Here is a 14,868-nt window from a genome sequence, read left to right as displayed (position 1 = left end):
CCCTAAGCAATCCAATACCCTAATAGATAAGCCCTTGGATGAATTCTAAGCCTATCCTAAGCCTTAGAAATCGTCCACCATTATCCATAAGGGATTTATAGCCCAAAATACAACTATCATACAATTGACAGTTTATACCCCTTTATTTAATTAATCTCTTTAAGTCACCAAATTAATTTCTTATTAATTTATGACTTATATTAATCAAATAATAATATTATTATTCCATATATTATTCTCATAATATATTAATAATATTTCTTCTCTCGTAATAAATCATCCTGTCAAGTTGCTATGGTGAAGGCAACCCAAAAGGACCATGCACAACCGGGTTAAATACTTACCTAATATAGTTGCAGCCTTAGACACTATTCCACCAGTCTCCCACTTGGATAAGTCTAGTAACTATATATACAAGTATAATCCGATTAGCAATCGTAGCTCTCAAAGACGCTGTCAAACTCTGATCTAATCAATCTTGTCCTTTATATAAGGGATCGTACAGTCCTCTGTTTAGATATCATGCTGACAATTCTATGGAATCAATTTGTCTAGCATTTGGTTTCTCGATCTCCGATTTATTTGACATAGAACTTAATCGAACACATTAATTTAGTTCTGACCGGGCCCGGCACATAAGTCAAATCAAATCATCGAGCGGTCAAGATATCACTTTTACCCTCTTAGGATGAAAGTAATAGATAAACTTCGACTTATATGCATTTACTTATTCATTAATCAATTATACACAACAATGCGTTTTATAACATCAAGTTACTGATGCGGTTTTGCATTCTCAATGTACAACCAATTAACAAATAACAAACCATATATCTAGGTTTTAAGACCATATGATATTATCGTCTTGCGATCACCCTCTTTATCACATTCCATAAGGTGATTCCAGAAAGCACGGGTTTGTTCCAATGCTCAAAACCAGTTCATAAGCACTCATGAACGTTGCAGCAAACTTTTGCTATGTCTAATACCATTTAGACAATCTACACACCAATTCATGACAATCTTCATTCATATCTACTTCCAACATATGAACGATTGTGTACAATTTGAATAATTCGATTATTCTTAATAAACACAATTATTCTGGAAGTCAAAACATGCAAAGTGAAACAATAGTTAAACAATTAACATAAGACAATAACATTACTCATAAATAATACTATTTTATTTAATCATCAAATATTAATTACATTTATCTATTACACGTTTCTAATACTATCTAATCTATACTAATATCATCCTTCAGCCCAATACTCCTAGCATGCTGCAAGTGCTTAACCCTACTCAGTCCCTTCGTAAGCGGATCTGCTGGGTTATCTTCTGATGATATCCTCTTCACCACGAGTTGTCCTTCTTCTACACGATGTCTAATAAAGTAATATTTTATGTCGATATGTCAAGATCTACCATGATCCCTTGGTTCCTTGGTCAAGGCAACCGTTCCTTCATTATCACAGAAAATCTCCATGGGCTCCTTTATGGCAGGTACAACTCCAAGATCACCGATGAAGTTCTTCAACCATACTGCCTCTTTCGACACTTCGCTCACTGCAATGTACTCTGATTCGCACGTTGAATCAGCTACGGTTTCCTGCTTGGAACTTTTCCAAGTTACTGATCCTCCATTCAGGGTAAAGACTCAGCCTGACTGCGAACGGTAGTTGTCCCTGTCGGTTTGAAAGCTGGCGTCACTATACCCTCACACCTTCAAGTCATCACTCCCTCCAAGGACTAATAACCATTCCTTCGTCCTTCGAAGGTACTTAAGGATATTCTTTACCGCAATCCAATGGGCTCTGCCAGGGTTCCCTTGATATCTACTAACCATGCTCAAAGCAAAGGTTACATTAGGGCGAGTACAAGTCATAGCATACATGATTGAGCCAACTGCGGAAGCGTATGGTACTCGACTCATTTCTGCTATCTCAGCTTCGGTACTAGAACTTTGAGTCTTACTCAACTTGGCATTACTTTGTATCGGTAATTCTCCCTTCTTCGAGTTTTCCATACTAAAACGTTTTAGTACTTTATCTAAGTAAGTGTTCTGACTAAGTCCTATTAGTCTCTTACTTCATTCTCTCACTATCCTTATTCCCAAAATATAGGAAGCCTCTCCAAGGTCCTTCATAGCGAAGCACTTCCCGAGCCAGGACTTAACCTCCTGCAGAGTCGGGACGTCGTTTCCTATGAGTAGTATGTCATCGAAATACAGAACGAGGAAGCTTACTATACTCCCACTGGCTTTGACATATACACATGATTCATCTTCGCTTCGTACAAATCCAAACTCTTTGACTTTCTCATCGAAGCAAAGATTCCATCTACAAGACGCTTGCTTAAGTCCATAAATGGACTTCTCAAGCTTACACACTCTATTCGGATGCTTCGGATCCACAAACCCCTCTGGCTGAGCCATGTAAACATCCTCAGCCAACTTCCCATTAAGGAAAGCGGTTTTGACATCCATTTGCCAAATCTCATAATCATGAAATGCGGCAATAGCTAGCATCACTCTAATAGACTTTATCTTCGCAACTGGTGAGATGGTCTCATCATAGTCAACTCCAGGAGTTTGAGTAAAGCCCTTCGCAACCAATCGCGCCTTATATGTGTGTACATTTCCATCCACGTCGGTCTTCTTCTTGAAGATCCATTTGCACCCAACGGTCTTACGTCCAGGCACATTATCAACCAAATTCCAAACTTGGTTGTCATACATGGACTGAATCTCGCTGTCCATTGCCTCTTTCCATTTCGCAGACTTCGGGCCTGCCATGGCTTCCTTATAACTATTAGGTTCATCTAGATTTATTAGTGTACCATCACTAATATACGTATCCCCTTCGGTAGTAATATAAAAACCATAAAACTGGGGTTGAACTCTAACTTTTTCGGAACGTCTAAGAGGTAATGACTCGTCAATCGGTTCAACCGGCGTTTCCTCCTCGGGTTGAGTGACAGCGGTAGAGGTTCCTTCATCTATCGACTCTTGAATCTCTTCAAGCTCGATTTGCCTCCAACTGTCTCCTAGGCTTATGAGTTCTCGCTCTCTGAAAACTCCTCTCCTCGCAACAAAGACAACATTATCATTCGGTCTATAGAAGAGATATCCAAAGGATTTCTGCGGGTAGCCGATGAAAATACATCGCTCACTACGAGGTTCGAGCTTGTCGTGAGTATCTCATCTTACGAAAGCTTCGCAACCCCAAACCTTGATATGTGCTAACGAGGGAGCTTTCCCTGTCCACATCTCGTGAGGTGTTTTGGGAACCTTCTTAGTAGGGACTCGGTTAAGGATATGGGCGGCAGTCTCTAAGGCATACCCCCAAAAAGAGATAGGTAGTGAAGCACGACTCATCATAGAGCGAACCATGTCTAACAAGGTTCGATTACGCCTTTCTGCCACACCATTCAACTGTGGTGTCCTAGGTGGCGTCAATTGTGAAACTATTCCACACTCCTTGAGATAGTCATGGAATTCAAGACTTAGGTACTCTCCTCCTCGATCGGATCGAAGCATCTTGATTTTCCTGCCCAATTGATTCTCCACTTCATTCTTGAACTCTTTGAACTTTTCAAACGTTTCTGACTTTTGCTTGATTAAGTAGATATACCCATATCTACTATAGTCATCGGTAAAAGTCACATAGAAGCGGTTCCCATCCTTTGTGGTTGATCTAAACGGTCCACATACATCGGTATGTATGAGGTCCAATATAACCTCACCCCTTTCACACGTACTAGTGAAGGGTGACTTAGTCATCTTTCCAAGCAAACAAGACTCGCATGTGTCATCTTCCCTAAGGTCGAATGACTCCAACACTCCATCCTTTTGGAGTTGGGTTATGTGCTTCTTGTTGACATGTCCAAGACGACAATGCCACAAGGATGCTCTATCCATACCATTGGAAGAATCCATGCATAAAACATCATTTCCTAAGTTATCTACAATCATAATTGTTTCATAAATTCCATTACACGATATTGCTTCAAAATATAAGACACCATTTAGATAAGCAAGAATAGAACCATTCTCATCATTAAAAGAAAATCTAAAACCTTGTCTAAACAAACCATGAAATGAAATGATGTTTCTTGCCATTTCTGGCGAATAGCAACAATTATTCAAATCTAAACATAAACCATTCCCAAGCACTAAAGAATACACTCCAATCTTGGTCATAGGCGACGATCTTCTGTTCCCCATGATTAGATTTATTCTTCCATGCTCTACATCCTTATTTCTTCTTAGTCCCTGCAATTCAGAACAAATATGGTAACCACAACCGGTATCAAGGACCCAAGAAATAGCATGAGATGAATCGTTAGATTTAATTGTGTATATACCTGCGAAAGATGGCTTGATCTGTCCTTCTGTTGGGTTGAAGATTCGCTAAAGGATTGCGTCATTGGGCTCGGCTATTAGTCCAATTGTTTTGTACTCCGGTTTGGGCCTGTCCAACCGAGAGCCTGTTAGGTTTATTATATAAGTATATGCTTGCATGCATATTAGGTTAACGATCTAGATTACAAGATAGAGAATTACGATTGCTTTGATTTTCTTTATCGTTCTTGTAAACCTACTAATCCTCTACAGTTGATGTTCTTGATCGAGCTCTTCTGAGGGTTATTTTATAATCATTCGACACGTTTGATTCATTCTTGACTTGTTCTTTGTTTTCGTGTTCTTGCTGTTTAATATTTATTTACCTGTTTAAGATCTAATCGATCTTCAAGATTAAGATTTAATCTCATCAATTGGTATCAGAGCAGGAGGCTGTGTAATCGATACACATCTTTTCTGTGAAAAGGTTTCAATTAGGGTTTTTCCGCAATTACTGATATTTATTGAGCCGTCATCTCATTATTGACGTATCTTGATATTTATTGTTTTGCCCTAATCTGATTTATTACAAGTCTGATCTTTGAACAGGTTATTCGATCATTATGGATGAGTCGCAATCGAATCCCATCAATATTTCCAACAGCATCGGTTCAACCACGAAGATTCCAATCCTATATACCCATGATTATGAAGTCTGGGCGCATCACTTCGAAGACTACGTTATAGGATCTGAGGATAATGGATACCTCATATGGGAAGCAATCATTAATGAACCTTTTTCTCATTCTGCAACGTCAAGGATTATTAAAACTCAAAAGGAGTATAATGATCTGCTGAAGGATGTCAAAGATATTGCGCAAGATGAAAAGGATAAATTCCAGTGTAATATCAAGGCGTTAAGATTGATAAGATTCGCCCTTCAGTCCGACACCTTCAGGTTGGTCAGCTCATGCACGACGGCAAAGGAAGTTTGGGATAGACTTCGCGAACTGTACTCTACAGACGAGGATCTTGAACATTCTATCCAAACCTTGCTCTTATCTGAGTTTGGAGAATTCAGGCAAGGAGCCGAAGAAACTGTGACCCAGACGTTCGATCGCTTCAATCATCTTCTCAGCAGGATGATCAAACATGACATCGAAAGGAAGCTTATTGAGCAGAAGGTTACGTTCTTAAATGGTCTAAGGTCAGAATGGAGAGCAGTGGTGTCAACAGTTAAAGCCCATGAGCAGTTTAAATCATACTCTTTGGCAAAACTGGTGGGTATTCTCAAGTCCCAGGAGAAAATTGTGCTGCAGGAAAAGAACGTTGTTTCAAGCCTAGGTTCACTGGACCTCCTGTCAAAAAGTAAAGTTGTGATGGAGGATGAAGACCTCAACTTGGAGGAGTATGACCTCACGTCTGAGGATTATGCTATGATGGTGTCTAACCCCAAGAGGTTCATTAAGAAGAGATTCCCCAGCAACAAAAACCGAAACTGGCAGGGGAGTTATAGTTCAGAAAAGGTTAACAATGAACCGAAGGTTGAAGAGCCCAAGAAGGAACCGAAGGCAGATGGTGATTCTGGAGTAAGTTGTTACTACTGTGGTGGGAAAAATCACTATGCTAAGGATTGTGTCCTCAAAAAGATGGCTGAAAAAGATGAGGAAAAGGATGAGGAAGCTTTGCTACAGAAAAAGCTTGATGAGATGAGGAAGAAGAAATCTACCGCTAACCCTTCCATGAATGCTCTTATTGTGCAGGGTTCGGTTGCTGATGACGAGTTCGGTAGCGTGGAAGTTTGGTCAACCGACTCAGAAGACGATGAAGTGAGGAAGCCTTCTCATGGAAAGGCTTGTGTGGCAAAGGAGGAGAGCAGTGGAGGAAGGTGCTTCATGGTGTCCGATGTATCTCAGATGAGGGGATACAACACTGATGGTGGAAGCAATGAACCGAAGGAGCAGCAGGATATGTGCTTTACGGCCAAACCGCTCAGCGTGCAGTTCAACGAGCTCGATGAACTGATCAAGAAGGTACAATCGGTTTTCGTTTCATTTAAAGTACCACAATCCTCATATGAGAAAGAACTAAAAAATGTTAATACAAGAATTTCTCATCTAGATAGTAGTTTAACTCAAACTCGAGTCACCAATTCTAACCTAACTGATCAATTAAGCAGGGTGTCTTCGAAGAGTGAGGAGCGGCGCATGTGGATCGAGTTGAAGGAGTCTGAATTAGTTAAAATAAAAGACGAAAACATTTATTTACAAAGAGACAATTTAAAGTTGTTAAAACAGCGGAATGTTTTTTGTTTAATTGCAAAACGTCTTTATTCTAATATTACTCAGCTTCACTTGGACTGTGAAATTGGCCAAAATATCCATCGCATGATTTTGCCCTTCCTTGAGTTTAAGGAGGATGAAATCGATGCTGAAGCTTATAATTGTGAGAGTGTGATATCATCTGATGACATTAATCCGACCTACATGTATGGACTGGACAAAATAGAATCTTTCATTAAATCCAAGGACCACAAGGACATGCTTAAAAACCTTTTGGATGAAAATGATAGACTTAAACTGAGAACCGAAACCATACAAAAATTTGACTCTTTAAACGCCAACTTGAGCTCAGAAAACAAAATTGATGTTGAAAATGCATCTGAGCTTAATGAGGACGACAACATGAGTGAAATTTCTGTAGAGGACACGGTTGACTGCTCAGAATTTGTAAAAAGCGAACCTGAAAACCACAAGAATCTAATTTCTGAAAATTCAGTGGAGTTCGCTCGATTGTCCCAACAAAAGTCCCCGGTCTTAGCAGAGAAAGCGGTTGTATATCAAAAGGTCAGGACCACTCCAAATCAAGTGTACAAGGTCACTGGAGTAACCGAACATCAGACCGCTGAACTCACAGCTATTGTAAACGAAGACAATGCTGATGGCTGCGATGAGTACTTCTGGTCAGCTCCAATAGATAATGCAAACGAAACGGTAGGCTTATCAGAAAGAACCTCATGGATGAGCAAAGGTAGATACATACCAGAACCCTTGAATAAACCAGATAATTTCGATGAGCCAAGTACTAGTGGTACGAAAGACATTCCTCAAGAGAATGGAAGTTCGGCAAAAGAAGACATTCCCTCTAGTTCCACAGTTCAAAGTGAACCAGCCAAAGAGAAACCGAAAATGAAAGCCAATATTCATCATCAACCGAAGCAGATGAGGAATAAGAAACGTGAAAGGAACCAAAGATACAGGAAGAATCTCTCTGAAAGGAAACAATTCTGGCAATCCCAGAATGCATATTTCTCACATCAAGACAAGAATCTGAAGTTTGAGAACAATCCTGTCAAAAAGCGTGAGAGCCACAACAACCGAAAGCCAAGGTTCGGTTCGGAAGAGAATACCAACCGAAAGCAAAGGTTCGGTTCTGAGAATGACTCCAACCGAAAGCATAGGTTCGGTTCAGAGAACTGCTCCAACCGAAAGCAAAGGTTCGTTTCTGAAGTCAAAAGAGATCAAAACTCTAAGGTCAGTCCCACCAATGATCAAAAGCAAAAGGGTCACCTAGAGTCTCCAGCCAAGAAGTCATCTCAATCTAAGCCCACTCCTTCTCATTCATCTAATTCTTCTAATTCTTCCAATTCATCTCCATCTTGCTCTAAAGCTCATTGTGTTCGTTCTCAAAAATCCCATTCATCAGCTGAACAAAAAGGCAAACAGAAGGTTAATGCATCCAAACCAGAGTCTAAACCGAACGCATCTAATCCTAATAAAATAAAAGTCTTTACCATCAAAAAGAAAGATGAAACAACACTTATAAAACGAACATATCTTGTTGACATCTCTCTTACTATTCCTGTTCCTATGAAAAGCTCACGTGGACCCAAGAAACTTTGGGTTCATAAATCTGCTTAATTTTTGCAGGTTATAAGTGACGAGCAGTTCGACGAAGAATGGTACATCGACAGTGGCTGCTCGCGTCACATGACAGGAAGGAAAGAAGAGCTCAGGGAATACAGGTCTCTTTCAAATGGTGGCAACGTCAAGTTTGGAAACAATTCTTTCGGCACCATAAAGGGATACGGAATGATAACTAATGGTGATTCTACTATAAGGAAGGTGGCATATGTGGAAGGACTACAACACAACCTCATCGGTGTATCTCAGCTTGTTGGAGGTACAGGTCTCAAAGTCTCATTCGACGATGAAGGTTCTGAAATCATTGAGAAGAAGACAAAGAAAGTAATTCTCAAGTCGGAGCGTAAGGGTGAAATGTTTCCTCTAAACCTTAAACCCATCAAAGGAAACCCAGCCATATGCTTGTTATCAAAAGCACAATCTGACGAAAGCTGGTTGTGGCACCGAAGACTCTCTCATCTCAACTTTAAAGATATTAACAAACTTGTCACTGGAGGTCATGTTCGAGGCCTTCCATTGCTCAAGTTCGACAGAGATCATTTGTGTGCTGCATGCGAAATGGGGAAGCAGAGTCGTCAACGTCATCCATCTGTAATTAACACAAAAGTTGTTGAACCACTCGAATTACTTCATATTGATTTGTGTGGTCCATCATCTATCGAAAGCATCGGTGGTAGCAAGTATATTCTTGTTATTGTTGATGACTTTTCACGATTTACATGGGTGTTCTTTCTAAAGCTCAAATCTGAAGCGACTCATAAGCTGAAAGTGTTCATCAAGCAGATTGAAGTACAGCTCAAGAAGGTCGTTCGCAACATCAGGAGCGGCAATGGTCTGGAATTCAAGAACAGGGAATTTGAAGAATTTCTAGCAGAAAAGGGAATAAGTCACAACTTCTCAGCTCCCTACACACCTCAACAGAACGGAATTATCGAAAGACGAAACCGATCTTTGTGTGAAGCTGCCCGAACTATGCTAAGTTTCGCTTCCTTACCTCTTTATTTTTGGGCTCGTGCAATTTCTGCTGCTTGTTTTACACAGAACAGGTCTTATCTCAACAAACGATTCACGCTCACACCATACGAGATTCTCAACAACAGAAAGCCCAATGTGAAATTTTTCCATGTGTTCGGCTCACGGTGTTTCATCTTTAACTCTAAAGAACACCGCAACAAGTTCGATGTCAAAGCCGACGAGGGAATCTTTCTGGGTTACTCTCTCACTTCCAAAGCATACAGAGTCCTAAACAAGCGTTCGAGAAAAATCGAAGAGACCTATTACGTGACTTTTGACGATAGCTATGTCAAAAAGCTACAGGCCAAAGAAGACACAGCTGGGGAAATCTTTCCTCAAACTGGCCAAGTCACAGTCTCGATCGCTAATTTATATGAAAAGTTTCTGGAGCTATTTGACGAACCAGAGAAAGCTACTCTCTCAGAAGCAGGCGCAGCAGACAACAAGGTAGACCACATGAAGCAAATTGTCGAAGAAGCTGCCAGGAGAATGAATGAAGGAGGATCGAATTCTGATGAACCTCCATCCAACGATGCTTCAGTCGAGGGGGAGCCAAGCTCACATGTCGAGGGGGAGCCAAGCTCACATGTTGAGGGGGAGCCAAGCTCTACAACTGCTACCGAAAGTCCAACTGCAACCGAAAGTGCTTCTCCAACCGAAAGTGCTTCTCCAACCGAAAGTGCTTCTCCAACTGAAGGTGCATCAACGCCTGAAAGTCCAGCACCACAAGAAACCTCTGAACCTCAAGTTTCTCATAGCTCATCAATCAAGGGGGAGCATGGTGATATGACGCTCGACTACGAAAGCCAATCTGAGCCAAAAGAAATGATCAATGCTGAACTAGACCCAACCTTTGATCCAAACTATCCTCCTCTTACCAAATGGACCAGAGATCATCCTATCTCTCAAGTGGTTGGTGATGTCTCCGAAAAGGTTCTGATCCGATCACAACTGAAGGCAAAACAGACATCCTTATTTTCAAAGGTTGAGTTCTGTATGTTTAACTCATTCGTATCAAAAGTTGAACCGAAGACAGTTAACACTGCTCTCGATCACTCCGATTGGGTTCAAGCAATGCAAGACGAACTGAACGAATTTGAAAGGAACAAAGTCTGGCGCCTTATTCCAACTCCTCCAGATGCCTCGGTTGTTGGTCTCAAATGGGTCTTTAGGAATAAAATAGACAAGGAAGGGAATGTTATAAGTAACAAAGCTCGTCTGGTAGTAAAGGGATATTGTCAGGAGGAAGGGATTGATTATGAAGAGACTTTCGCTCCCGTAGCTAGGCTGGAATCTGTCAGAATATTTCTTGCTTACGCTGCCCACAAAAACTTTGAAGTTTTCCAAATGGACGTCAAGTGTGCATTTCTTAATGGAGAACTCGAAGAAACTGTGTATGTGGAGCAACCTCCTGGGTTCGTGAACGAAAAATATCCAAATCATTGCTACATTCTGGATAAAGCTGTGTATGGCCTCAAACAAGCTCCGAGAGCCTGGTATGAAACGCTAACTAAATTCTTAAAGATGTCTAAATTCAAACAAGGTTCGGTTGACCCAACCTTCTTTCGCAAAAAGGAAGGTAACCACCTTATGATAGTTCAAATTTATGTCGATGACATCATCTTTGGCTCTACGAATCCCAACCTAACAGCTGAATTCAGAAAGCTGAGGGAGACTAAATTTGAAATGAGCTCAATGGGTCCTATTAACTTTTTCCTTGGTTTAAATATTAGACAGGGACCCGAAGGCATCTTTATCAATCAGGAAGCTTACACGAAGACTCTCCTAGCAAAGTTTGGTATGATGGGAGACTCCAAAGTCAAAGTCCCAATGGCATTCGGCACCAAGCTAACTCCATCTCTAGACAAACCGGCTGTTGATATCACGTTCTATCGTCAAATGATAGGCTCACTAATGTATCTTACTGCTAGTAGGCCTGACATCATGTTTTCTGTATGTTATTGTGCTCGATTTCAGGCAAACCCACGCGAACCTCACATGCTTGCAGTGAAGAACATTTTACGCTATCTCAAGCGAACCACCTCCTTAGGTCTATGGTATCCTTCCAACTCAGGCTTCTTCGTTCAAGCCTATTCAGATGCTGACCTTGGAGGATGTGGACTCGACAAAAAAAGCACCACTGGTGGCTGTCAATTCCTTGACGGGAAGTTGGTTAGCTGGCAATCCAAGAAACAAACGTGCGTGTCGTTGTCTACTGCCGAAGCGGAATACATAGCCGCTGCATCCTACACCTCTCAAGTGATTTGGATCCAGAGTCAACTTCGAGACTATGGACTCAATATGAAGAAGATCCCACTATATTGTGACTCTAAAAGTGCAATTAGGATCTGTCATAACCTAGTGCAACACTCTAAAACCAAACACATAGCACTGAGGTATCACTTCATCAAAGATCACGTGGAAGATGGAAACGTAGAAGTACACTTTGTTCGAACCACTGATCAACTGGCTGACGTCTTTACCAAAGCTCTTCCTGAAGCATCATTCAACAGAATATTGCAAGGGCTAGGTATGATGGAATCAGAGTCAGTACCTCACACTACCTCTCAACCTCAAACGTAAGAAGCGAAATTAACCGAACGTTCGGGTTCGGTCAAATCATCTGACTCGCTCATCACCTCTAAGGTAGTTTTCTTGGTTGTATATTTCTTGTACAAAGTTGTTTATCTTATTGTTAAAAGTATTTTCTGATTGCATGTCTAAATTCCTTGGTTTTCTAAAATTTTCCAAAACCGAAACCTACCGAAGGTTCGGGTTCGGTTTCTCAAAATTTTCCAAAACCGAAACCTACCGAAGGTTCGGGTTCGGTTTTTCAAAATTTTCTTGAACCGAAACCAACCGAACGCTCGGGTTCGGTTTTTCAAAATTTTTCCCAACCGAAACCAACCGAACGTTCGGGTTCGGTTTTTCAAAGTTTTCCAAAGTTTTTTTTCTTACTCTTTCCAAGTCTTATTTTCTTTGCTTATTTTTTTTTCTCTTTTAATTTTTTTTTCTTTCTTTTTATTTTTTTTATCTATTTCAAAAACTCCAAAAATATTTTTCTCTTTTAATTTTGTTTGTGTTCGTTCGTTTATGGGGATATAATTGTTGGATTACTTAAGTGTCCCTAGAAGAATGCTGCTGTATGTGTCCCAAGCCTCATAAGATTTTGAATAATAGCCTTCATGACCTGGTATAAACAAACCTTGTCTTCCCAATAAGGCTACCACATTTATTCTAATCGTGAGCTACCTCACTCTCTTCTCACATGAGTTAAGAGTTTTCTGCTTGGTCCTTCTTTTTGCAGCTGAGGTACTTTATTTTCTTACACCATCTCCATTACATTTCTCCATTACATTTGTTTCATCAACGTAACCCTTGAGACTCTCAGAAATTACCACTGAGGTTTATGGTTACACAACAGCTGTGTTTATGATCTTAGTTTCGTGCCACTACGAGCTGAGTGAAACCCAAAATTCAACACCAAATCTGAATTGACGGTGAACAATTAATTTGCTCAAGTTTTCACCAAAGAATTGACGAATGTACCTTCATGAAATCTCAAATTTTATTTTGTGTGATTCCTATGAAATTTTTAAACACCATAACATTTCTTCCCTTGGGATCCAGTTTTTAATTTTTTTTTCTTTTCGAGATTTTATATTTTCCAAGCCAATTTAAAATTAATTCATACCTACTTGTTCAACAGACTACACCGGTCTCACAAGTACTTTGATCACTTTCTTTCTTATTTCAAGATTAGAATTGTTGCATCAAAGCGAAAGCCACCCTGAAGTAGCCTAATTAACAGAAGCCTTTCAACATTTATTAATAAGTGTTTGATCGTAATTCAACGGGAATCCACATTAACACTTTAAGGTCTCTCTTGACCTTGAAGGAAGAAATCCGTGCCCAGGATCATTTGTTTCGTATCATTATTGACATCACAGTCATTCCTAAAAAGAGTTGCTTTATTTCTTTTCCTTTTACACTCTTCGCACGAAAATCTTTGATTTTCCAAAATTCCGTTACTAATTATTACAGGCTGTATTATTGCTTTGGTGGTTCATTATCAAGCTGTGGACAAAAATCATCCACGTGGGCAGTTTATTCAAAAGATGCGATTCAAAAGATAAGACGAAGGGTTGCTGACTTAGGCGGGAAATAAAAGGATTGAATTTCAACCGGTGGTAAAAAGGGGCGCGTGTGAATTTGAAACGCCCACTCTTTTGCTGACATAATGGACTCGTGTGCGAATTTCAAGCGACACCCCTCTGGCACTTAAAGGCGCGTGAGGATTTGAAACGGTTTGTTCTGAAACGGCGCTTGTTGGGCGGCGTGTTCCTAGGAATCTGACACTCTCTCTCCTACGTGATCATCGCATGCCTTAACTGTCACACATCTGTCATTCCGGGAAACCTTTTCGTATTTCCATAGAAGATTTGAACAGATTTTTCTCTCTCCTTACAATCACTATAAAAGGCAGTCTCCACTCCCATTTACCTCTTTACTGCATCCGGATTTCCAAGAGAGCAAAAATTTCCCTAAAGCTTTCATGTTCATCTTCTTCTTCCTACATTCAACAATGGCAGAATCATCATCCGTCCATGCAACCTCCCACATCCTTCCCATTCGTCCTCAACAGTGCTTGGTGATTGACCTAACACCTCAGGCGTATGATTCTTACATGTTTCCGATCATCGAGTGCCTGAAGTACTCGCAAATCGCTCCTGGACTATCTCGTGTTGAGTCTGTGCCCATGGTGCTCCTATCCCAGGTGTATGCGACTGCTCATTACGATAAAGCAGTCGACAGGGTGTTCTTCGAGGTGTCTGATCACAAGACTTCGATTTCAAGGCAACGATTTGGTACACTGTTAGGGCTTGCTGCTGACCCTTCAAGAATCAATCCGGAGACGATTCCGGTGGGCCATCTTTACAACATGTTTTACAATATGGGGTACACGGAGGTGCTCACCTCCGTCGCAAAGTTCAAGAAATCATGCTTGCCGCCGCAGTGGAACGGCATGTTCACAGTCCTCTTCAAGGGCTTATCTGAACGGAGCTCAGGATCCGATGGTTCAAGTCGACTGTTCCTGTCGATTATGTATGCAATTTACAACGGCGTCAACCTAGATTTTGGGTTGGTCCTCTGGCAACAGCTCATCCAGAGCCTTTCTTCTTCATCACGACATTCTGAGGTGTCGTTTGCCCGGTTCTGGACTCTTATCACAAAGTGGGCAATGGATAAGTTTGACGTCCCCACTGCTGCAGGTGCATCGATGTCTTCGATCGGTACGTTTCATACCACGAAGATCATCGTTTCTGATGCATCCAAGTTCTCTTTCATTGGCTCTATTCCGGAGACAATGTACGACGATGTTCCTTCTGACAGCAGGATCATCAGGACGATTAAGGAGTTCAAACAGTCAGGACAGAGGGAACTTACACCGGAAATGCTAAAGTCCATCCACGATGCTGACAAACCGGTGAACAGGGGCAAAAAGGCGGAAAAAGGGAAGCAAGTGACCAAAGCTCCTAAAGGTCCTTCTCCCAGCAAGAGGAAACCAACCAAACCTGCAACATC

This window comes from Lactuca serriola, chromosome 3 (assembly GCF_051521515.1).
Source record: "Lactuca serriola cultivar US96UC23 chromosome 3, Lser_US96UC23_V15, whole genome shotgun sequence".
NCBI lineage: Eukaryota > Viridiplantae > Streptophyta > Magnoliopsida > Asterales > Asteraceae > Lactuca > Lactuca serriola.
The sequence above is the reverse complement of the archived record's forward strand: the minus strand, read 5'-3'. Positions refer to the sequence as shown.